Source organism: Callorhinus ursinus, unplaced genomic scaffold (assembly GCF_003265705.2).
Source record: "Callorhinus ursinus isolate GAN/ISIS: 27379988/994484 unplaced genomic scaffold, GSC_fseal_2.0 scaffold14, whole genome shotgun sequence".
In the NCBI taxonomy this organism is placed as follows: Eukaryota; Metazoa; Chordata; class Mammalia; order Carnivora; family Otariidae; genus Callorhinus; species Callorhinus ursinus.
Window position 1 is genome coordinate 12,949,587 of NW_027397076.1, and position 26,035 is coordinate 12,975,621.

The 26,035-nt window shown below is 37.3% G+C and overlaps 1 protein-coding gene across 4 annotated transcripts in view; it reads left to right on the forward strand.

The window, feature by feature from the left end:
* Positions 1–5,038: 5,038 nt before the first annotated feature.
* The window catches only part of CDK17 (cyclin dependent kinase 17), a 113,263-nt gene continuing 92,266 nt past the window's right edge, over positions 5,039–26,035 (forward strand). For all 4 annotated transcript variants that reach the window (XR_003210282.2, XM_025882486.2, XM_025882487.2 and 1 more), the window contains exon 1: positions 5,039–5,170. The gene's annotated coding sequence lies outside the window, so the exon portion shown is untranslated. The remainder of the gene's footprint in view (positions 5,171–26,035) is intronic.

Below are 26,035 nucleotides of genomic sequence, written 5' to 3' on the forward strand. Positions count from 1 at the left end.
ATAAGGCCTCTGCTCATCCCTCCCTTCTCTCATTCTTTTAAAGGATTCTTTAAAGGATTCTTTAAAAGGATGAAAGGCCAGTGATCATTCTGACAAGCCCCTGGGAAAATGGTTAATTGCCACATCCTCCTTTTTAACACGCTTAAGAGGGAAAAAACCTTTACTGCCCTAGCTCCCTCTTTTCAACAATATTTTTTTTTAAAGAGAGAAATTTGTTAAGTTTGAAGATGGCTGCATGTTGTGCTTCATTTTTCAGGATGCTCAAATCAGCTTTAAATATATTTTATTTGATGAAGAGCCCACCTCTGATTTCTTTCAGGAGGCAGAACATCAATCTAGTTAAGAGCAGTTAATATCACAAGGTTTAAAAAGGAAAGAAAGAAAAAGAATTTAATCCCTCCTTAGTCTTTTAAAAGAGACTCATGGGGAGACTTACTGGAAACCTGGAGACAAACACTCCCTGAGCATTTTGTCAACAACTAGAGAACAACTTCATTTTGAAATATAATGTTTGAAAATTATGTCTTCCTTAACTGCCAAGACTGAGTTTGGTTCCTGGATTCATTTCCTTTGTGAGGACACATGACATCACTTTCCTGAAAGCTTTTTATAATGCTCCCTGGACTGCACCAAATTTCTCGGATGTTACCAAGCCTTTACAGATAAATCTAGTACAGCAAATTAGAAATTTTAGATGTAGACAGTAAAGAAATCTCTCTCCCCAAATTTGAAACTTGTGTATCTATGGAGATACTTTGATAATGATTTTTAAATAGAGCTGGGTCTGTAAAATCTCTATAGTTAACCTTGAAAGTGATGGGTTACAGCTGTATCATTATGCAATGGTATAAAGTTATTTTTCAAAAGTTGGGATGGTACAAATATTTATAAAAAAATAAATGTTAAGGTAAGGCGACCTGTTTTGTTTTCAAAGCAGGTTAAAAAAAATCCTTTGATACTATTTTCTCATCTACAGTTTCATTTTTACTAAAAGTAAAATTATTTTGCTCAAGTGATATTACAGGGAAGATAGTTCATTGCTGCCCTTAGTTTGATTTGCTTCACTCTTATTGCAAACAAATAGATTTATTATATGGTTCAGCCTAACAAAATAGCAAATAAAACCAGACAAAAAGCTTTTTCCCAATTTGGTAACTTAACTCATTTCTTTGAGAATTTTTTACAGCTAATAATAATTGGAAATGGTCCAGAAATTCAGACATGTGGGAAATTGTTTTTGTAAATAGATGAAGCTGTGTATTGGTGCTGTACAGAGCAGTGGTTCTCAATCAAACTGTACTGTGTAGCAGATTTCTAGAGGACTTGTTAAAATACTTTGCTGGGCTCGATCCCAGAGTTTCTGATTCAACTGGTCTACAGTAGAACCTGAGAATTTTAATTTCTAAGACATTCCCAGGTGATATTGCTGGGCCACTGATTCAGGGATCATTGTTTGAGAACCACTAATGTAGAGCAACTGAAAACAAGCTTCAGTGTCTCTTTTCCATATCTTAACTGGGTATGTTTCACATTTGTTTCCCAGGCTTATGTCATTCCCAAAGTGTGAAGCACAACAAAGATTTTCTGACTACATCCCCTTCTACTCTCTCTGTCCAGAGTTCAATGACCTTCACATTCTCCCCCTTCAAAGATCCCCTTTCCCAAGGCTGGAGAGTAAATGCCTAATGCTCCAAGAGAGCGGTTTCTCAAATAGTGCTCATCAGCACATGTGTCCCTCAATATGTTCATATACATCCTGTGATGAAGCCATTCTATGGTCAAAATATTTTGGGATACACTGGTTTAACTGGAAAGAAAATTACTTTCCAGCTCAGAACTTCTCAGAGTTTTTAATATGCAAATGTATGTGGTGAATTTCCCAAAGGGAGATGAAGTATGTGGCATTTCCCAAGTGGATTTGATCTTGGAATTCTTCTTCAACCCTCTCTCTCATCATGTGCTAGGGAATATTTATTAACCATAGTTCGGGAAATTCTTAAGTAATTTTATAATTTATTTTACAAGGTTAAAAAAGTCTATATTACAACTCAGGAGAAAAGCCAACTTAGCATGCCAAAAACAATATGGGCAAATTTTAAATCAGTTTAGAAGAGTAACTAAATAAATGTACTCATTATTTTGATTGTGCGTGACTTTTTCTTTTTTTAAAATTGTGATAAGATCAGATAACATTTAAGTGTACGTTTCAATATTGTTAACTATAGGCACAGTGTTGTACAGCAGATCTCTAGAATTTATACATCTTGCACAACTGAAACCTTATACCTGTTGAACATCAACTCCCCATTTCTCTCACTCCTCAGCCCCTAGCACTCGCCCTTCTACTTTCTGCTTCTGAGTTTGATTGTTTGGGATACTTCATATAAATGGAATCATGCTGTATTTGTCTTCTGTGATTGGCTTATTTCACTTAGCATAATTCTCAAGGTTCATCCATGTTTTTGTGCCACTTCCTTCTTTTTTACAACTGAATAATATTCCATTGTGTGTATATGCCACATTTTCTTTTCTCATGTGACATTTTTGTGATCAAATAACCTACTGAGGGATATAAAGAAAGAACCCAAGGCTTTTAGCCTCTGCTGCTCATCAGGTTTTTCTGGACCTCACCCCCTAAGTCCTGTTCCTCTTGCCCAATTTCTTTTCCATTAGTTTTTCATTTTCTTCTGTATATTTCTCATGATTATAAGTTCTTAGGAATTCCTTAAATGAGTTACATGTTTATTGCTTGTTTCTACCACTAGAAAACAGTTCCATGAGGGCAATATCTTATCTGTTTTATTCACGTCTATATTTTCAGTGCCTAGAACAGTGCCTGGCACAACATATGCACTCAGGAAATATTTTTTGATGTAAAGAATAAGTAAATCAATACAGTCATTATCTCAGTTTTAATTATGAAATGTTTGTTATGGTAATAAGAGATATAGGAAGAAGAAAGGGTGCTCTTTAGCACCGTTAGTTGAGGCAGTTAGGACAATCTTTGGATTTCTAATGGAATAATTCCAATCTAATAATTTATAAGGGGAATTATTGATGTGGAACTCAGGATGTTGTTTTGTAGACTCATTTTTATTATGATTTTTAATATTTACTAAGGGACCAAAAAAGGACATTTTTTTTAAATAAGACAAGTTTGTGAAAAATGCTTGGCATGTAAGTAGGCCTTATATAAATACCAATTTTTCTAACCCTCTAAAAGACCTCTAAAACTGATGCTATCTAACACTGATGCTATATTTTTGGTATGTTACAAAGTTCTCTGATTTGGACAAATCGAAAGAGCACCATTAACAGTATTCTTTTTTTAAAGTACACTTGTTCTAAAGGAAAGGTTGTGTTCTATATTTGCATTCGTATAGGAATGATAAGCAAGTGTAAAACATGTACAGAGCATAAATGTTGCTAATTTATGGATCCTGGTAATTTTAGAGACATGGGAGAAGCCTGATTGAAATGTATGATTTTTGTTGGATATTACAGTAGATACATTCAACTTTTCCCAACAAAATAAGAGAAAGAAGTCAGGAGGCATTATTTTTAGAGGGAAAGGATTCATCCAGGAATCCAAGAAGATCATTATCAGAAGTCCTTAGGACATAATGTGATTTGAAATTGCATTAAAAACTTACAAAGTCTATTTCTGAGTATTGAAATGGAAAAATAGTTATATCTCACTTTAGATTTTTATGTGGTTTAAAATTTTTTCTTGTTTAGGTTGTCCACATCCGGTCCCCATTCTTGTCTTTTCTATCCTCTCGTTATCTCCCTTCAGGGGTTTGTTTTTACTTTCTGCTTTTATCCTTATTAGTGGGGGGAAAAATGGGTCAGTATTACTTTAGTTTGTCTTCACTTTCACTCTGCTGTTCATTCCTGAACCAGCTTTTAGCCTCTGGGAAAGAACAAAGTAAAAATATTTACAGAAACTGGGCCAACCTCTTGGCGCCCCCTCTCCCCAAGAAAACAAAACCTAACCAAGGGCAACGGTAGTTCCTCTCTGTTCTATAGCACCTTGTATTTCCTTTCTCATAAAGTTCAGAATTTTCTTATAACTGCTTACGGAATATCTTTCATCCTAGTTAGACTCTCAGTCCCTTGAGGACCTGGTGTATTGCCAAGAACACAATATAAAGAAATAAAATGAATAAATGCCGCGTGCGTGAATGACTGCTGCACAGCTACCGCCCCCATAATAAAGGAGAAAAGTTGCAAACAACATGCTCAGGTGCGGGCCCTTTGACATCAGCTCTCTAGAAAACCAGTAGAGAACTGCGGCATTGGTGTCTTAATTACATAATTACTTGGATAATTTAAGCAAGAGTTTTGTTTTGTTGGGGGGTGGGAGAAAGATGAAGGGGCTGAATTACCCGCATAATTTCTTTCCCAGTCGCTGTGGAGTGGCCCTACCAAACCATCTCAACCTGCTCACCTCCCTCCCCCCAGAGAGAACAAGGCCCCCACCTCCGGGCGGGGGGTTTCCCGGGGATACCCCGCCCCACCCTCTAGGCCCCGCCCCTGGACCGCCAGCTCCGCCCCGCTGCCGCCGCCAGCAGGGGTCGCGCTGCCCGCGGCGAGCTGCTCAGGCGAGGGTGGGGGAAGCTTCCGCGGCTGGTCGCTTTTTTCCGCTGCTGCTGGTTGGATCGTTTCAATAAAAGTCTTTTTTCTCCGCTCGCTCGCTCTCCTCCGGGGAACAGGCGGAGGCGTCAATCCGCAGCCGCCGAGTGAGAGAGCGACGCACACGCAGCGAACGAAAGCGGCCGCCCGCGGTCTCCTGAGCTCCTCACGGTCCGGCAGCAGAGAAGAAGGAGCCCTCGTCCGAGCGGGCCGCCTCAGCCGGGCGTCGGCACCTCCCTGCCAGCCTCGCTCCCGCCCGGGCTCCTCCGAGGGGATTAGTGGGCTGCCCTCGCGGCTCGGCGGCCCGGGAGCCATGTTGTCCGGGGGGCTTGGCAACGTGTGAGGAACCCGCGGCCCCTCCCGAAGGCTCCGGACCCTAGGCGAGAGCCGGAAGGCGGCAGCGGAGGCCTGCGCCTCGGAGGCGCCTTGGGTCTGCCAGCCGCTGGGACCCGGACCTGCATCCGGTCGCCGCGGGCGTCGGCGGAGCCGCTTACCCTCCGCGCCTCGCCTAGCGACGCGGCCCCCGCACTTGCTGGTGAGCTGGCGGCTGGCGACCGCGCGGGGCTCTTCCCGCTGCCCGGCGGACCCCGGGAGGGTGCTTGGGACGGAGGGTCGGGGCGGGCCGCTGTTGTGGGCGCAGGAGGCTCAGGCCCGGCCGGGAAGTTGAGAGAGGGAGGCGCAGCCAGGGGAGCTCCGAGTGCCTGTCGCCCCCCTGGTCCAGCGCGAGCCCTGGGTCGCCGAGGCATTTCCGGGGGTGGGGTGGGGTGCTGTGTCTGACCGGCTCCTTCGCGGGAGGCCCTGCGGTCGCCGCCGCCTCCGGTGCTTGCTGCCCATTTGGTCTCCGGGGGAGGCCGGTCTCCCCGCGAGGCCCGCGAGGGAAGAGGCAGAAAGTCCCCCGAGACACAAAGATTCCCCTCGGCGGGGGTGGAGCCGCAGGCGCGGGCGGCTGAGGGGAAGGAAGGGCGCGAGTCCGCGGGGAGGTGGGCGAGGAGGCGGTGGCGGCCGCGGCGCTTGCAGCTCCTTGGAGACGCCGGGGGTGTGAGCGGGTGGCGAGCGCCGAGGAGGAGGAGAAGCCCTCGCGTGGGGAGGCGGCCGAGACAAAGATCACCGCAGCCTCCCGCTGGCGGGTCACACCCCTGAGTGTTGGTCAAGGGCTGAGGTGGAGGGAGTGTGGGAAACCCAAAGAGCCGATGGGGAGGGGGGAAGAATGGGGAGCTGCCAAGTATTGTCGTCTCCGTTGCAGTTGCTTTTCTCAGCATTTTTGTGCCCGATGCTTTTGCTCCCCAACTCAGCTGGATAGCTCCGGATTCCCTGCCTCCTGTCACCCCCTCACTGCCACATTGACTCTCTTGTGGTTTTCCCCTCATTCTTTTCACTTTTCACCCACTCCTTTTCGGGTAAGCAGTATTTTGCCTTCAGCTTGGGGGAACGTTTGCTAATGACAGGATGCCTGAGCTTGTTCTGACCCTGAACTGCCTTGAACTCCTCACTCTTCCTCCCACCCTTTCCTTTCTGGGATCTTACAATGTCACATGGCCACTAACAATTAGCTTTTCTTCAAAAATGGCAAAAGCATAGCTGAAATCCGTGGCGCTTCTCCTTTATATTGATTCGTCCACTAAAGACACGTCGTTGGTTATGCTTTATCACCTCTTAGCCAAATAAATTTTCTAGATAACAAAAGTGGCAAATGTTTTTCGAGTCTTGGCTCTTCCTAGGGTCAGCAAAGTGTGTTCCTGGCAGCCAGACCTTCTGTCACTTACCAGGAAATGCTTGACTTAAAGACAGACAATTCTTTCCTCAAACTTTGCTGATTCTTGAGTCTTTGTTGAGGGATTTCTTTTAAAAGGCGCTTGTGTAAGAAGGTCCAAGTAACAAATTTGAGTTACTGTATTTTAGACTTGTTTTGTTAACCATTGGGCAGAAGAAGATGAATGGGATTTTAAGATATTTGATGCCTTGAGTCAACGAAAGCCTCCGTTGAAGCTAGAAATAAGGTTCGATCAAATTTTAAGAAAAAAAATTCGCTAGCAGTAGTATCATTGGTTTTTTGGTTAATGAAGTCATATCAGTCTTTGTAATTCTAACATCTGCATACTTCCATAAACAGCGGTTGTAACAAAAGAAAAAATGTGGCTGTATTTAAGGAATAGTCTTTTTATTGCGGAGAATTTTGGCATATAAAAGCGTTACTCTTTTATCTGGTGGACTGTCTCATAGGCCAGAAACACTAACAGTTTTGAATGCTGGACTTCAAAGAAAATAGCTGTCTTTGAATTTAAGCTGTTTTAAAATACTTTTTACAGCGAAAATAGACATTGAATTTGAATGGAAAGAAATTAAAAGTAAAGCCCGTTTGATATAGCGAAGTTACTATTGATATCATTCTCACAACAATCATATCTTGCTGCCATTAAAATGTTGACGCTATAAAAATTGTAAAAGGGGTTTCAGTCTAGGGACCAGTATCTGAATTGTGGGACTCCCTACCCCACTCTCACCACTTAACACTTTTCAGATATCTTTGTGAAATTAACAGGTCATATCATTAATAATCAGTGTTTTATGTAACAGTTATCAAAAGGCCGAAAGGAAGGTACAATGTTTTTTTCTTTCTACATATTTGTTGGTATTTAATTAGATTATTGAATTTTAATTCTTGGAAGGAAGTCTAAAAAGTTACTGAAGATTTCTGGGTGGTGGTATTTATGGATGAATAAAAATACAGTTCTGTATTTTCCAAATTTTTACATTCATTTTCAATCAGAAAAAAAGTGTATGAAGTATGAAGCCTTGTTAATAACCTAATTTTCCTATTACTAGAAGAAACTAATATAAAATAGTTTATTCTCATCCTTGAACTAAGGCCCAATAAAGTCAGTGTTAGTTATTTGAAATAGTGCAGCCTGCCCGATGTGCTCTGGTTACCTGAAGGGAGAAAGATACATAGTCAGGAAAGATGAAAGTGGAAGAATTGATACCGTGTATGGTAGCTATCCAATATATGGTGGTAGCTTTGTATATCAGTAATCTTGTTCTAATAAGTCATTGGTTTTACAAAAAATGGAAAAAATAAATTTTATTTTCTGTAGTGCAGAATAGTTGTGTTGACTAAACAGATTTTAATATATGTAGTTTTCAGATATTGCTCCAGTTCTATGATTATGGTGGAACGAGAGCTCCACCAAATTATTTTATATAAAGTAATTTACTCTGTTGAGGCTTTTGTTTTTCCCATTATTTTCAGCAATATTTTTCTTCTTTCTCTTTATTTGTGAAATAGTACTAAACAACTGCAACTGTTGTGAGTAGTAGAAACTATAATGGCAACTGAGGAAGATATTCAGAAGTGAAGATGATTTCCTTTAATATTAGGAAAAGTTATCTGTGAACAGAAAATATTTTCCCTGCTGTTTTCTTTGTTATTGTCTAATAGTGCTGAGTATTTATAAGGCATTACATTTTGAATCTTTATTACTGTTCTCTAATCTTTATAAAGATTGCAGCATCATGTCATGGCATTTTTTTTTTTTATAGCTTTTATACTTCCACGGAGGATAATTACTTAGCAAATGTGTTGCTGTCTTGTAGAAAAAGGACGTTATATTTTAAATTCAGCTTATAAAAATATTCATTAGGATATTTTATCTATTTTAAAAATTGCCTCCTTTTATATATGTGAAGGAAGACTAGTTTTAGGTTCTTTGAATTTTGAATGTGTAATTTTTGCTTAAACTTTTAAATGGGAAAGTTATTTAAAGTGCATTTTATAAACTGATATGGCATTTTGTGTTTTAAATGACGAAGATAAAATAGGCTTATGGCATTTAAAATTACGCTTTATATAGTACTTGTGACGTTAAAAAATTGCCTAAATAGGAAACTTGGTATAGTTGACTAGCATTCAACCTACAGTGTTGGCAATTTCTTTGAACTGGAGGGAGGACCTTTTTTTTTTTTCATTTTTATGAGATATTTACAATATTAAGCCAAGAATTCTTACCGTCATTAGTGGATTCTTTGTCATTATTTTGGTCCCAGCCTTTTTAGTTGATAGCTACTTTCATATCTGCAAAATACTCACTGGAAAGCGTAATTGCCAGGGGCCAGGAAAATGTATTGAATGTATGTGAGTGTGGCTTACCTTTCCTAGCCTGTTTCCTCTCTCTGTTCGCCAACTTTTGGAAAACCAGTAAATAGCTACCAATAAATCTAATGGGGGGGGTGTCTCCTATCAGTAACGTTCTGCAGTAACATATGATAATACTGTATGTGAGGAGGTAGATTTACAAATCCGTGGCATATTGGGATGAATGAAAATTATCTTGCTCTCCAAAGTCTCCTTTTAAAATTATTTTTTGATAAAAGTGTGTGAAAGAAATTAAACTTATTTCTTTTGCTAGGTGTACCATGCCAGGTGTTACTTTGTTAAATCCTCATAGTAAGGCCATCATATAAGTATTGTGCCTATTTTTCAAATAAAGACACAGATGCCTTAGATTAATTATCTTAGGTCCTACCTCTATGGTGAACCTGGGGTTCCAGTTTTGGTGTTCAAACCATTTTATTACAACACTTCCATGGGGATGTGATGTTAAAAAGTTCATGTTAAGTGTCTGCTGTAGCAAGAACTAAAAAGGGGTAAATTAAAAAGCTCATCAAAATTAGATTTAAATTCCATTGAATTAGGTTTACTGCACACACAAAAAATTGATCTATACAAAATGTGTAAGAGAGGACATATTTATAGCTCAAAATGAATTTAAAGGTACTAAAAAGATACTGAAAATGTTTGTAGATTTATTTTTAATCATGGATTTATCAGTCAGTTTGGGCACAAAATAAAATGAATATAGGTACTGAAAAGCAAAAATAATTATACTGTATATTTACTCTCATTTTTACCATTATGTTTACTTACTCATTTTGATTTTACATGTGTTAAAATTAGTTTGCATTACGCATATGCCATAAAAGAGAAGACAGTCCAGATGCATGTTGCATAGGTTGCTTCACTATTAGGTGAAAATTTTGCCTTAAGGTAGATAAATTTTCTGTCTATATCTGTACACATGTAAATACCTATTGTCTTTTGGTTTTGGTATTGTTTAAGGAAAGCATAAATTTTGATTTTGTGTTTTTATTGGTAGCTGTATACCACCAAAAATGGAAATATTAGATCAGATTATATATTTTTGGCAATAATTTTTTACACTGAAAGCCACCCCTTCTGATGAAAATATTGCAGATTAGTGTTGTTGATATATATCCTATCTCTTATTCCATTTGAAGAATAGAAACTTACTGACTTGACCTCAAGGTAGTCCGCTAAAGTGGAAAAACAAAGATTTGCTTTGTTTTGTTGTCATAAAAGTTAATTTAAAAAAGGTTTTTGTCAGTGGGTTTTATTTATTTATTTATTTATTTAATATAGACTTTATATCCAACATGGGGCTGGAACTCACAACCCTGAGATTAAGAGTCACATATTCTGTATCAACTGAGCCACGCTTGTGTCCCTTGTCAACCTTTTAATAACACATCCTTGTTTCTTTTTATGTACTTGTTAGTGTAAATACTTTCAAGAATACTCGAAATTTTATATGCATATTTGTAAACAATGGGAAAAGGACCCAAGAATAATTTCACTATATTCTGGGTTAGTTACTAACTCACTTTGGTCTTCTTAAACGTATATTTAGTCCTTCTAGTCTTATAATTGATGGTTAATATTTGTTAATAGTGTGAGCTAATGTTAAAGGTTGGTAAAAATTAATATTTGTGAAAAATCAGGTAACAACAATGAAGCTCTTATTACTCCAAATTTAGAGGCATTATCCTTTAAATTAGCTAATATGTAAAAAAAAAATTAGCTAATATGTACTTTTAAAAATTATGTTTAAAATAAACCTTTTTAGTAATTCCAGATTTTAATGTTTTATTGTACTGCTGTTTCTGGTGGGAAGGAAGCTTTTTATTGATTTTTGAAGTAAATTTTGGATTCCTTAAGCAGCCTTTACTCCCTCAAGCCAGTCTTAATGAAAAATAAATTTTTTTGTTTGAGAAAGTGAGGAGGGGGAAGCGTGAGGGGGTGGGGCTGAGGGAGAGGGAGAGAGAGAATCCCAAGCAGGCTCCATCCTCATTGCAGAGCCTCATGTGGGGCTCCATCCCACCACCCTGAGATCACAACCTGAGCCGAAATCAAGAGTCCATTGCTTAACCGACTGAGCCACCCAGATACCTCTTATTGAAATACTTTTAAGAAATGATCCTTTATGACTTTATTATGCTTAATATATTGGTTTTTCAATTTAGCGGTATGTGTAATCAGTATTTTTAAAGCATTTGTTGTGTCCTAGGCATTGTGTTAGTCATTGCATATGGTATATAAGGGGTGGTATTGTGAGGTAGTTTTGTGACATGTGAAATAACAGCAATGCTAATTGGAATATTCTGCTCTTGACCCTGTTCTCATGTTTTACATGTTCCCTGGACAATCTTATCTATATTTAGTGCTTTTTTCTTATTACCTATATATTGAGGGTCTCTACATCTTTATTTCTAATCCAGACCTCTTCCTGAATTCCTTTCTAGCTACCTCCCAGATATTGCCTCTTAGTGCTTCTTTATCAGAGCTGACCTTTTTTTTTATCCCCTACCTCCATTCCCAGCCAACAGTAGCGCACCACCATCAGCCTAGACACTAAAGCCAAAATCTTTGGCAGATTATCTTTTCTGTTATGCTCTACTCCCCTAGTCCAGTCTGTCACACCAAATTTTGTTAATTTTATTTCCTAAATATCCTTTAGATTTATCTTTTACTGTTGTTGCTTTCATATGTCAGGGTTTTGGAATGCCTGATCTGAATTACTACATCTAATTTTGCCCATTTTAACCTAGCAGTTACTGATTCTTTACATTTATATATATATTTTTATCCTTGCTTTCCTTCCTTCCGTCTGTCCGTATCCATGTCTTCCATCCACGTATCCATGTCTAAAGTGCGCTTGTCTGTTCTATACTAGCATTTATGGTCAGTGCTAGGATATAAAGAAAGATGAGGAAACTGGTGTATTAGTGCTGTGACACTTGAGAGAAATTCTCATTTTTGAGGACAAATGTCTCTTCCTTTGAAGTCATCTTTGATCTACTCTGGTGGAGTTATGGTGATTCTACTATAGCATTTATGTTTACCATAGTACTTAACACATTGTTTTGTAATTAATTATTTTTAAATCTCTCTTTTCTGGTTGGCTTTGTGCTCCAGAGGGACCATGCTTTTTTGGTATTCCCTCCAAATTAGGTATTGCTTAATTGAATGAGGAAGTGATGGGATTAGGGGAACTGATAAATTAGGGTCAGATTAGTCATCGAGTGAAAGAGTCAAGAGTCAGTTCTGATACAGGAGAAAATAAAAAGTCATCAAAAGTTTTGAGTTTTATTGTTACATGTAGGTGGTATTTGTGTGTGAGCAATCTGGAAGCGGTTTGTAGGCGAACTTGGAGAGGCAGTAACTTGGCATTATTGGGCCTTTTTAGTTTCATATGAATTGTACTAACTTGTTATCTTAGACAAATTGGAAATATAAAATTACAATATTTATATGTAAATAAAATGCGTATTTCAGAAGATCTGAAAACTCGTCAATATCAAGAGTAAAATTTGGTTTAGCTGATAAAATTTCATCCTTAATGAAATTGAGCTCTTTAGCTATGTAGTACTAGAGTTAAATGCATTTACTGAAGTAAAGTACAAAATTGCATCCAAAAGGATAGAACAGTGCATTTATTGTCATCCCTGTTACCCTGATAGTTTATGTATACACTTCACCAGGAATTTTGTTTTTATTGGGATTACTGTAATTAAATAAAAACTGCTTTATGGTCTATTTTTACAATTTAAAGACATTTTATTTTTTAAAATTAAATTATACCTCTGTTGTAGTTACGGTGTAAGAACTGATTTATTTTAAGAAATCAGAGATTATGGCTTGATGACATCTTGCGATGTGACATTTAAAAATGAATTTTTCACAATTTGTAAGACTCCATGCCTTTTCATATTTCTCAACTTATTGTATGGTCTTAAAACATTAAAACATTTTATACCAGCTACATTTTCATGGTCATGATTTTTTTAAATGACATTTTATCATTTTAGGAACAGTGGAGTCAGCACTGTATTTTGCAGTAGATTTTTTTGCCCATAAATCTTTTTTTTTTTTTTTTAAAGATTTCATTTATTTATTCGACACAGAGAGACACAGCGAGAGAGGGAACACAAGCAGGGGGAGAGGGAGAAGCAGGCTTCCCGCGGAGCAGGGAGCCCGTTGTGGTGCTCGATCCCAGGACCCTGGGATCATGACCTGAGCCGAAGGCAGACGCTTAACCGACTGAGCCACCCAGGCGTCCCCCCATAAATCTTTTTTTAATTAAAAAAATTTTTTTTAAAGTAAGCTCTAACACCCAGGATAGGGCCTGAGATCAAGAGTTGCATACTCTACTGACCCGGTGCCCCTGCCATAAATTCTTGAGCATAGATTTTTCCCTTCTTTCTCCAAATATTCTTATTTACATTTCTATTCTCCTCTAATCCCTTTTCTTCCCAAGAAACTACAAAGTTGTTGAAATTTTTTATTTTATGTAGAATTTTTTTGGAAAAAAGTGTGAACTCTCATTTTTATTATATGAAGTTAGAATTGGTTATACGTGTTCATTTTTTTTCCATAAACTACTTCAGTAGTAACTAATAATCATGTGATCTTGAGCTAGTTACTTAAACTCTTAAGGGTCAATTTCTTCTGTAAAATTGGGAAATGCCAGAACCTTCTTCATGGGGTTGTGGGAATTAAATGATACGTGTAAAGCGCTTTGCAAAGTACCTTGCACTTAGCACTCACAGCTGGCAATTTTTTTTATATTACTCTTTGATATAATAGGAAGAATTATTAGTAATGGTACTAGAAATGTTTTGCTGATCTATCCCTTCAGGTTGATTCCTTCAGGTAAAATAAGTGATTCACAAGGACAGTTGAATCAAAATCATCTCTTTGACTTTTAAAATTACATACGTCCTGGATTTTCTCAAATGCCTCCATGCTCCCACCTAATTTGAGAATCAATGTTAGTGTTACTAATTGGTGTGTGTTGCATCCTTTAGGTACATTATGGGGAGGAGGATACTATAGATTACTGGACCAAATAATATCGGATATTCATTGTTTCTTATCTAATGCCCATTGGGAATAAAGCTGTTATAATCTTCCTAATAAGCATGTTGATAAGCTTTTCCTTAGGACCAACCAAATTTTTCTTAAAACCATTTGCCCTGTTTCCATTCTTTAGACCCATGCTGTACTGCTTGTTTGACATCTTAACAGTCTAGACAGTATTTGCTTTCCTTGTTAATGACTTTTATGTGTGACTCAGGTATTCTGAAGTCCCAAAATAGAGTAATCGGTCATATAGTTTATCCATCAAAAAAAGAAAATGGGCGCCTGGGTGGCTCAGTCGTTAAGCGTCCTTCGGCTTGGGTCATGATCCCAGGGTCCTGGGATCGAGTCCCACATCGGGCTCCCTGCTCAGCGGGAAGCCTACTTCGCCCTCTCCCACTCCCCCTGCTTGTGTTCCTGCTCTTGCTGTCTCTCTCTGTCAAATAAATAAATAAAATCTTTAAAAAAAAATGGTTTTGCATTTTATTTTTTGTCATAAAGTCTGCTTGGGTATGTACTATTTATTATTTTAGGTTTTTATTATCTTATGTTCTTCTAGGTCAGTGGCCTTAACCTGAACTTCAGAGGCACTCTTGTGATTTAAAAAAATGAACAAAAACCAACTAGATGCCTCCATGTGTGTATGTGTGTACGTGATGTAAAATCTGAAGCTCTGTCCCAGAACAACTGAAGTGGAATCTCTGAGCTTGGTTTTTTAAAATGTTAAAGGCGGGGCGGCTGGGTGAGGCTCAGTTGGTTAAGCCTCTGCCTTTGGCTCAGGTCATGATCCCATGGTCCTGGGATCGAGTCCTGCATTGGGCTCCCTGCTCAGCAGGGAGTCTGCTTCTCCCTGCTTGTGCTTGCGCTCTCTCTCTCTCTCTCTCAAATAATAAAATAAAATGTTAAAGGCAATGTTTAGAAATACTGTTTTAAGGTTTAGCATAGTGTTAAAGGGAGCAACCATGCATATAAATTACATTTAAAGTAAAGGCAAAGTGATTAAAACTTTACATCATTGCATCTTATTTTTTTCTCTTTTTATTCTTTTGAATTTTGTAGTTTTATGTCTTGGGGGTTTTCTTTATGTATAGAAGTCCTATGTTCCAATTACTTATTTTTTATCCTTTTAGTATCTTTCTGTTTTGCTTTCTTAGTTTGTTTTGTTAAAAGGTAAACTGAGGCATGTTAAAAGTTTTTTTTGAAGTTTAATTAGCATGTACATTGATTGAATCAGGGAGCACCAAGCCAGAGGTTTTTACCTGTCCACCAACAGGAGCTGGGAGAGGGGGGAGGTTTTTATAGAGAAGACACAGAAGCAAAGGGAATTATTTGATTGGTGATAATTTAAGCATTTGCCTTATTTGGAAAGCCTAGTTGGCTGTTTGTGATTGGTTGTTCTTAAGTTTTGTTTTCTCAGATTCTTGGGCAGTGACTCTCGCTTAGGTTTATTTTGCTTACCTCGGGTACCAAGGCATTGGAGCCACTTTAGTCTGATGGCCTTCTTATTTAATACTTTAACAATTTCTTTGAGTGTCTTATTGTTTTCTATCTGTGCAGTCTCAGTTATTATTTTTTAAAGATTTTATTTATTTGTGAGAGAAGGAGAGAGAGAGCACAAGCAGGGACGGGGCAGAGGGAAAACAGACTCCCCACTGAGCAGGGAGCCCGATATGGGACTGGAGCCCGACATGACACTCGATCCGAGGACTCTGGGATCATGATCGGAGCTGAAGGCCAACACTTAACTGACTGAACCACCCAGGTGCCCCTCAGTTATTATGTTTTTGAAAATTATTTGTTAAATATAAGAACATAATGTAGAAAATAGACCATAATCTAAATTCCCTAGCAGTGGTTATCATCTTCAAATACCCCTTTGTCTTTTTTCTTATGTAGAGTTTAATATTTTTGTTTAAGATCCTTTTTATAGGGGCAACTGGGTGGCTCAGTCATTAAGTGTCTGCCTTCGTTCGGCTCAGGTCATGATCCCGGGGTCCTGGGATCGAGCCCCGCCTCGGGCTCCCTGCTCCACGGGAAGCCTGCTTTTCCCTCTCCCACTCCCCCTGCATATGTTCCCTCTCTCACTGTGTTTCTGTCAAATAAATAAATAAAATCTTTAAAAAAAAAAGATCCTTTTTATAATATCAGTTTTTTTAAGTTACCAAATAATTCTTATGGCTATCATTTTCGGTGGTTATAGCAAACTATCAAAAGTTTACGCATTTCATACTGTTTGATAAATATTAACATACTACTTTTCATTTTTCATTATTTTAAATTGTGCTGGGACAGGCTGTAGCATGTGACCACACCATCCTTTCACCCCATTTTACATTTCCTTAGGGTAACTAGATATACAGAAGTGGAATTCCCACATCAAACCTGTAAACCTTTTCAGGTAATGCTTGTTGTGACAGTGCTGTAGTAATGTGCCACGTCTACTCTAAAATATTTGCTTTAGATAATTTGTGGAAGGAGGTCATTGCTTGTGTTTGGATTTCTTTGATTGCTGGATTTTTTTTTTTTTTTTATTCTGTATTCTCCCCTTGGGTTGCTTAGGAGGTAATGATTACCATTCTCTGAATCCTGACAGCTTCATTTTTCATTATTTTGTGATACTGTCTTTTTTTTTAAATATCCTATTGCTATGTATAAGATGGGTTTTGGTTTTTTTTCTTAATTTGAGATAATTTGTTTTGGTTGTCCATCTGTTCTTATTCTAACTCCAGCTTATTTTAATTATCACTGCTTTGTAATAATATATCTTAATATCTGCTGTGGCAAACAGTTTTTCCTCTAAAGAATTTTGATAATATATATCTATTTTTATTCTACTTTTATATATTTTTTAAACAGCAGGCAAAAAAGATGTAGAATAGGTGTCTCCATTTTTTTCTTGCAAGCTGGTCTCCAACTATAAAACTGCAATCCAGATATGTCAGTGCATCTGTAAGAGTTGCATCAGGAATCAGGGTAGACTTCCATTTTCTCATTGTCCAGGTTCTGTCATGTAAAGAGCATCTCAGTAAAAATTAGGTAACCTATGATTTTATCCATTTATTTGTGCTGTCACCAAAGATGGACTTAACAGTTGTCCTTTTTTTTTCTTTTTAAAGATTTATGTCAGAGAGTGCGCACATGCTTGTATGCGCTCAGTGGGGAGGAGAGAGAATCTCAAGCAGACTCCCTGCTGAGCACAGAGCCCAATGTGGGGCTCAATCTCACAACGCTGAAACTATGACCTGAGCCAAAATCAGGAGTCAGACGCTTAATCGACTGAGCCACCCAGGCATCCCAACAGTTGTTCTGGAGAGAAGGAGGGAATGATACTCAGCCAAGGGTAGATTTCTTGGAGGAGATGATGCGAAAGATAATTAGCTTTAGCACTTCCTAGGATAAAGCAGTATGTAAAAAAGGAGGTATGAAAAAAGATTTTAGGGGCTCCTGGGTGGCTTAGTCGTTACGCGTCTGCCTTGGGCTCAGGTCATGACCGGGGTCCTGGGATCGAGCCCCACATCAGGCTCCCTGCTCAGTGGGAAGCCTGCCTCTCCCTCTTCCACTCTCCCTGCTTGTGTTCCTACTCTCGTTCTCTCTCTCTGTCAAATAAAATCTTAAAAAAAAAAAGAAAAAAGATTTTACATTCTTTTAAAATAATTGTAATTCTCCTCCAGCCTATTAAGTATTTCCATTAGTAGAAATAGAGAAATAGAGGTTGCATGTAGAGGCTGTGGTAGATGAAATCAAAGAGGGAGCTAGCTATACCAGTTAAGCTTGGATTTTATTCATTTATAGAATTGAGCCATTGAACAGTTTTTAGGCAGAATGTCCTCTTTTCTACATTGAAGTTGTTGGGAAAGTTTTGTGAACAGCTAAAATGAGCTACTTCTGGATGTTGAATGGACAACCTTTTGTGATATGTTGATCTTTCAGAAACAGCCTCAAAGGATTGGGAGTGCTAAACTTTGGGAATGCTAAAAAGAGCTACTTGAACCTTTTTTTTTTTTTTTCTGTTCTGGTTCACCTCAGAGACATGAAAATTGTTGTCTCTTAGGAGCATTTAGAAATGTGTATTTGCAAACCTGCCATTTTTATCTTCCAATGAGGAAGCGATCCCACATGTTAGAAATTGTTTTCACCATTTTGTCGGGGAAATAGATAAAAATAGTAAATTTATGACATTGAAACAGTCCTTTTATTTAACTGTGAATATCAGCATACTAGTGAAGGATACAAATATTAATTGTGCCTCTACAAATGATTATTTAGTTCTTTAGACTTTACCTCTGTGCTAATATAGGTAACCATGTAACACTATCCATTTAACAGTAATCAGTTAAGTTATATGCAGGTACCAAGAATAGGCTAATTTTAGCAGCTACAGTGTTTCAGTACTTTAAAGTCGACTTTAAAGTACAGCTGATCTTTGAACCTCACAGGTTTGACTGCACTGGTCCACTTATACACTGATTTTTTGTCGGGGGGTATGAGAAAAGAATAAAGAGTCGATTAACACACATTTTGTATATTCTCTCTATCTATAATATGCTGTATTCTTACAATAAAGCTAGAAGAAAGTGTTATTGAAAAAAATCTTAAGAGAAAATACTCTTACAGTACTGTACATTTTTCTAGCTTTATTGTAAGAATACAGCATATTATATATTATATATATAGAGAGAGAATATACAAAATGTGTGTTAATCGACTCTATGTTATTGGTAAGGCTTCCAGTAAACAGTAGGCTATTAGTAATCAAGTTTTTGGGGAGTCAGAAATTAAATACAGGTTTTGGACCACACAGGGGTCAGTGCCCCTAACCCCTGCGTTGTTCATGGGTCAGCTATACTTCTATTTTACTAATGCTTACAAAGAATTTTTGATACATAATTGTTCCTAAGATGGAGGTACCTTTTCTCATTGTATTTACTCTTCACAAATGATTATCACCCTGCCCCATTCCTTTCTTAATTTGAACTCTTCAAATCCTTCCACTTTTGTAGGCATTGAACATTTTTTAAAAAATTAATTTTTTTGAATAGGTGAAATGATGAAGAACTTAGAACTGTATAGAGATACAGAGAAGTCTTGTTTTCCCTTTTGCTTTCTCCAACCGGTTTTTCCTCCCATACCTTTTATAGGTAGACATTTCCTTTTGTATCCTATTTATCCTTCCAGTGTGTTTTTTGCAAATATAAACAAATACATGTATGTTTTATTTTGGAGATTTTTCCATGTCTAGTTAAAGATCTTCCTTTATTTTTAATAGCTGAATTTTACTTCTGTGGATATATGGTAGTTAAGTCCCTCAGTCCTGTGTGGACACTTGGCTTGTTCCTTACCTTTTGCTATTACAATACCAAATGAATAATATACATACAACATTTGTATTTACATAAGCAAATGCATGATTTAGATTCTAAGAACAAGGATCAATCAAGTGATTAATACATCTGTACACATGTTTCCTTGCACGTCAGTTGGGAAGGTCTAGAAGAAAATGACACTCCAATCACAGTGAGCACAGCTAGTGCCCAGATCTTGGTTTCTAATACTGTTCTCCCATAAAAGGAACCAGAGCTCTGGAGAAATGGCTGATTCTAGTACTGGGCCAGGAAATAAGTATAATAATGCTGAAAAGTTAGAAAGTACTCCAACAAAAACAATGAATGAGGTATGTAAAAGGTACACAGGAGCCAACTCAACTCCCAATGGCTAATAATAGAACAATTTGAACAACAAAATAAAATAGAATTTTAAAAATTGGATTATAATTCAATTATAAAATCATATCCATGAATCCATACTGATATAAATAAATAAATGGTAAAGAATAGACAGATCTTCTGTGCAGAGGAATTCTAAATGATTTATGTAGCTATTCAGCCCTCAAAGAGGTATAACAAGACTCTTAAGGATTGGAAAAATAATGGAAAAAGGTAACTTGACATAGGAAAAACCTGACAAACACTACCTCGGCTGTGTGACCAAGGTTTAATACTATAAATACTGTAAACATACAGTATTAATACTATAAACCAAATGTATCCCCTCATAAAGCATATGTTGAAACCAGGTCCCCAATGTGATAGTGTTTGGAGGTGGGGCCTTTGGGAGGTGCTTATATCAGGAGGCCATGGATTTAATGCCCTTATAAGAGACCCCAGAGAGCTACCTCACCTTTTCTGCCATGTGAGGACTCAGTGAGGATGGCAATCTATTAACTAGGAAGTGGGCTCTTACCAGACACTGAATCTGCAGGGACCTTGATCTTGGACTTCCCAGACTCCAGAACTGTGAGAAATAAATTTCTGTTGCTTCTAAGCCACCCTTGTTTAAGGTATTTTGTTATAGCAGCCTGAACAGACTAAGGCTTAATATCAACAGTCATAAGTCATGTTGATAATATGATGTGGTGACCAAAGCACTTGACCTCTAAGGTCTTCTTCCCAAAAAACCATAACCCCAGTTTAATTATGAGAAAAACATCAGGTGAGTTCTAATCAAGGGATATTCTACCTGAACAGTACTTCTTAAAACTATCAAGGTCATCTGAAACAAGGGAAGTCTGAGAAACTGTCACAGCCAAGAAGAGCTTAAGAGGTGACAGACAATATGATAAAGTGAAATCTGAATAGAGTGGACTTTAGTCCATAATGCATCAGTTTGGGTTCATTAATTGTGAGAGTTATACCATAGTAATATAAGATCTTAATTGCAGAATCTAAGTGTTTGGTGTAGAGGAACTGTGTGTACTATCTTTGCAATTTTCTGAAAATCTAAAACTATTATATGATATTTTTCTAAAAAAGATAGATGCTTCTGTAATTCTGTTAGGTATAGTCAGTCATATTGCCATTATGTACCTAAATATTGGAGAGGCTTATTTTCCCATGCTCTCACCAGCTGAATGTGTTGTCAGACTTTTGGAATTTTGCCTGTTTGATAGATTAGAACTGGGGTAACTCAGACTTTTGTATTTCTCTCATTATGAATGACGTTGAGTATTTTCTTATATGTTTAATGGACATTTTACCTTTTTTCTCCCTTCTGTGAACTCATGTTCTTTGTTTATTTTTCTGTTAGGTTTTGGCCTTTTCTTGGTTTCAGGAGTTCTCTATAGAGAGATTAGCCCTTTTTGTAATATGGGTTGCAAAAAATATATTTTTTCATTCTTTACAATGTTTCTTATGCAAAATTTTTCCTTTTTTATATGGTGATATTTTTTCTTTTATGTTTCTGGACTTTGAAACTTAGTTAGAAAGTCTTCAACACTCCAAGATTATAAAGGAATTATATTTTCTTCCCCTGGTAGATTTAATTTTTACATTTAGATCTTAATATTTGAATCCTTCAGTTCCTCCCAAGCATTGGGGCATTCTAAATGCTTAATTTTCTTTCACATTACTCCATTGTAAGCATCCTTGTGGGCTTATAAGTGCTTTAAATGATTTATAGTAAAAGAAATGCTTATACATTTACTCTTGGTGGATAAAAAGTCTCAACTGTGGAAAATGTATTGTGTCTTAATCCCACATCATGGTTTAAAAATAATTTTACAGCAATGAAAATTGCTTTAAAGTTTTTTACTGTTAAATTGTAGTAAATTTAGCAGTATTTTTTTCTTCTACTGATTATTAGTGTTGTGGATTATTCATGTATTCAGTTTATTCCCCATCCTGTTTCTCCTAAGACTTCTGCTTCAATTATTAAACCTGTCTGTGATTTATCTCCTATTGTCCTCAGAACTCCTTACTGTTTTATGGCTGCTCTGATAGTAATCTCTTTATTTGGTATTATTTAGAAATTTTATTTGTAGGCTAAATATCTGTTTTAACTCATTAAGAAAATGGAACTAATAGTGTCAGCAGATGCTTCCTAATGTAGATGATGATTTCTTATGCCCTTTTATAAAGGCATTCATATTTTCCTAACATTACTTGTGATGAAACTAGTATTGCTGAACTGAATTTACAGATATTTGGGAAACTATCTGGTAGTGCTGTGGAATGTTGACTCTTAGAAAATAGCACTAGAAACCACCTGGTGAATTTATTGCATAAAGGAGAGAACTACCTTTACCGAGTTGGTAGGATCTGCTAGGGGAAGGGAAGGGTATGTGAATGAAAAGAAGAGCAAAATAGGAAGGGAGAGCAAAGTTGGGGTATTTATTGAGGATTTGGAGTCTTTAAGAGAGCTATTTCAGTGCAGGAGCTGATTAGAATTAGGATCACGATTTAATAGTTTAGGATTGATAGATATAGCAAAGCAAGGGTTTTGAGGTGAGATTTTCAAAGTGTCTTGGAAAGTGAACAATCATTCGCTATTTATTAAAAAGTTGAATAGTCTGCTGTTGGTTTATATGGGGTTTTGGGGGAAGTTCCTGAAATGAACAATGAAGTTATTTGCAACTCTTATCTGCCTGGACAAGAGTTTCCTGGAATAGTAAAGTCATGTTGTCTAGGACAACTGAATAGTGATGTTAATGTAGACTGTAAACTCTGGATTTAGATGGTTTCAGTTCTCACTACCCATTCAGAACTACAATAAACTTGAAAATGTAATTATAAAAAGTATGATTCTTAGGACCAGCTACTCAGACAATATATTCCCTTGGTGAGGGGTTTGACATTGAATGATTTCCCCTAAAGAATGAGGCCTAACTTTTATAATTAAGGTGTCTGAGACACCTAAGTAGGCAGTAGGATACAGGAGCCTGCAGCTAAGAAAAGAGCTATAAAAGGATCAGAGATAGAAATTTGGGAGTTACTGTTTATATTGAATCCATGTACCTAGATGAGTTTGCCTGAGGAAGAAGTATAGAGTGAGAAGAAAAATACTTTGGCCTTAGAAGTTCTAGTGCCTAATAGCTATATGTGGGGTGTATGTGTGCATGCACATGCGTGTGCAAACCTGTAAAGGAGCAGCTGGAGAGGTTGGAAGAAAACCAGGATATTGTAATGTGATCTCTGAAGACGTGGCTGAAAAGTAGTGGGGTCAGAACACGAAGGCCTTATATGTCTGGGTGGAGAAAGACCTGTTGACCCCAGTGATGAATTTTCATTCAATAGTTCTGTGCTTGTACAAAATACAGACTGTTCACAAAACTAGTCAGTTTATCATGACATTCTTTACATAAGAATTGCCTGATGGGAAATTCTGTTTGCAGGGTAGTTATTTGAAATTGAGAATATTTTCTTATAAATAATTTTACTAACTCGCTCCCACATTACCCCATAAAAGTTAATCTCTCATTTTGACTGTGATTGAGGAGAGGTCAGTGGTGTATATAGACTGCAATTTTATATACAGTACATGTATTTGGTGTTAATACTTCGGGAGTGTTTAGTGGAAGAAGTAACATTTGTTGAATGCCTACAGTGTGCTAGGTATAGTCCATACATTCTAATTTATATCTCACATCTTTTTGAGGTAGTTTTTTATTTCCTTCTCCAAAGAGGGAATAACTAAGGTTGGATTTCTCAGTGTCGTACTTCTCACTTTCCCCAGTGTCTATATGAAGGAGTCAGGATTTGAATCGAATTAGGCTTATTCTCAATTTTTGCTGAACCAAATGGACTTCCTGTATGTTACAAACCCTTGGTCAACCAATGCTGCCGTTGTATGTAATTCACATTTTACCAGATGTTAATTAAATGTAGGAATATGTTACCTTTCAGCTTTTGAGGAACAAGATTTAACAGATATTAAGCAATAGTGAAGCAAAGAAGAAAGGATCTAGGTCCGTATACTCAATCTTTGATTAACTAGAATCCATTTAATTCCTTTTAAGGGAGCAATTCAGGTTGAAGAACAGTATCCTATTTGACAGAAGTCTGGTTAATTCAGACATTACTGTTTTTAAATATTTTTCTCTATCCTCATAGGAAATCTTTTTTAAAAAGTCATTATTAATGGGTATGCACATTTTGCCCTCTTTTTTCATTTCATATTAGTCTAATTTAGCACTTCATAGAAACAAAAACTACCAAAAAGTGGAAGAGTCCTGGCATTTTTAACATTTTGTCAAGTCTTCCACTGTTGCAAGGAAAGTTGGTCACTATTTAGTAGGATTTGTCTTATGAAAAGTTTAATAAAGAGCTAGTTTTTAAAAAATGTGATAAACTGTTATTGTGTCATCAGTGACAGAGTAGCACATTCAGTTGTTGAGATATGTTTTGGTGAGAAAAGTTAGAAAGTTGCCTACATGCTTTTTTTTTTTTAACATTAAGAGCAAATTCATATTTACCTTGTACTGGGCATGGCTAAGAACATTTTCAGTGAACCTACATGAATATTTACAAAGTGGGAGATTTTGTGAGATTTGAGCTTTGAAAATCTATAGAAGACAATAAATAATCCTTTATTTTGTGGTAATTGAAAAATGTGTCATATGACCTTTTAAATATCTAAATATTTTTACCTCTTTCTATTGAAGTTCCCATAATGCTTTTTAAATTTCTTATTGTTGGAGTTTAGGAGGTGTTTAAAAGAGTGAATGACTAGCTGAACCTCACAGGGTATCTTTATATTGGGTCATCATGTGTCACCATGTGGTAAAGTCTCATCTTTTCAGTTTCCTGTACAGTTCATTTTGAGATGATGTGGGACTGTAGAATCCTTAATATGCTTAAGGATAAAGTATAGCATTAATTTAGAAAGATGCAGTGAGAAATAATCTGGCTTGATATAGCCAATTTTGGGGGGATATGAGTGATAGGATGGGGGTAGGGAGGGACACAAAGATTTAAATATTTCTGTCCTTAAGGAGTTTATAATATGGTGAAACCCAGGAACTTTACATTTACATAACCCACTTAATTCTGGTGAATAAATCAATTTAGAAGACCAGATTTTATTTTATTTTTTAAAGATTTTATTTATTTATTTGAGAGAGAGAGAAAGAGAGCACATGAGATGGGGGGAGGGTCAGAGGGAGAAGCAGACCCCCCGCCTAGCAGGGAGCCCGATACGGGACTTGATCCAGGGACTCCAGGATCATGACCTGAGCCAAAGGCAGTCGCTTAACCAACTGAGCCACCCAGGCACCCTAGAAGACCAGATTTTAGATTTGAGGATTGGTTGAGAATGTCCTTAGAGCAGCAGCTTTTTTTTTTTTCTGTTTTAATCCAAGTGTGTTTTATTTATTTATTTTTTATGTTTTTGGCTCTCTAAGGCTTTATTTAAATTCCAGCTGGTTAACATACATACTAGTTTCAAGTGTACAATATACTGATTCAGCAATACCACATACCACCCAGTGCTCATCACAAGTGTGCTGCTTATTCCCCATCATCTATTTAACCCATCCCCCCACCTCCCTCACCTCTTGTGACCATCAGTTCTCTATAGTTAAGAGTCTGTTTCTTGATTTGTCTTTCTCTTTTTCCCTTTGCTGATTTGTTTTCTTTCTTAAATTCCACATGTGAGTAAAATATGTTATTTGTCTTTCTTTGACTAACTTATTTCACTAGGCATTATGTTCTCTAGCTCCATCCATGTTGTTGCAAGTGGCAAGATATCCTTTTTTATGGCTGAATAATATTCCATTATATATATATGCATCCATTATATATATATATTCCATTATATATATGTACATATATGTATATCACTTCTTTATCCATTTATCTATTAGTGGATACTTGGGCTGCTTCCATAATTTGGCTGTTGTTAATAATGCTGCTATAAACATATGGGTGCATGTATCCCTTTGATTTAGTTTGTATTCTTTGGGTAGATACCCAGTAGTGCAATTCCTGGGTCATAGGGTAGTTCTATTTTTAACTTTTTGAGGCATCTTCATACTGTTTTCCACAGTGGCTGCACTGGTTTGCATCCTCACCAACAAGGCAGAGGTTTCCTTTTGCTCCACATCCCTGCCAACACGTTGTTTCTTGTGATGTTGATTTTAGCTGTTCTGACAGGTGTGAGGTGATATTTCATTGTAGTTTTGATTTGCATTTCCCTGATGTTAAGTGATGATGAACATCTTTTTTTCATGTGTCCATAGATCATCTGTATGTCTTTGGAGAAATGTCTGTTTATTTCTTCTGCCCATTCTCTCTTTCTCTCTTTTTTTTTAAGATTTATTTATTCTAGAGAGAGCACGCATGAGCAGGGGAAGGGGCAGAGGGAGAGAATACCCAGGCAGACGCACACTAAGCATGGAACTAGACACGGGGTCAGATC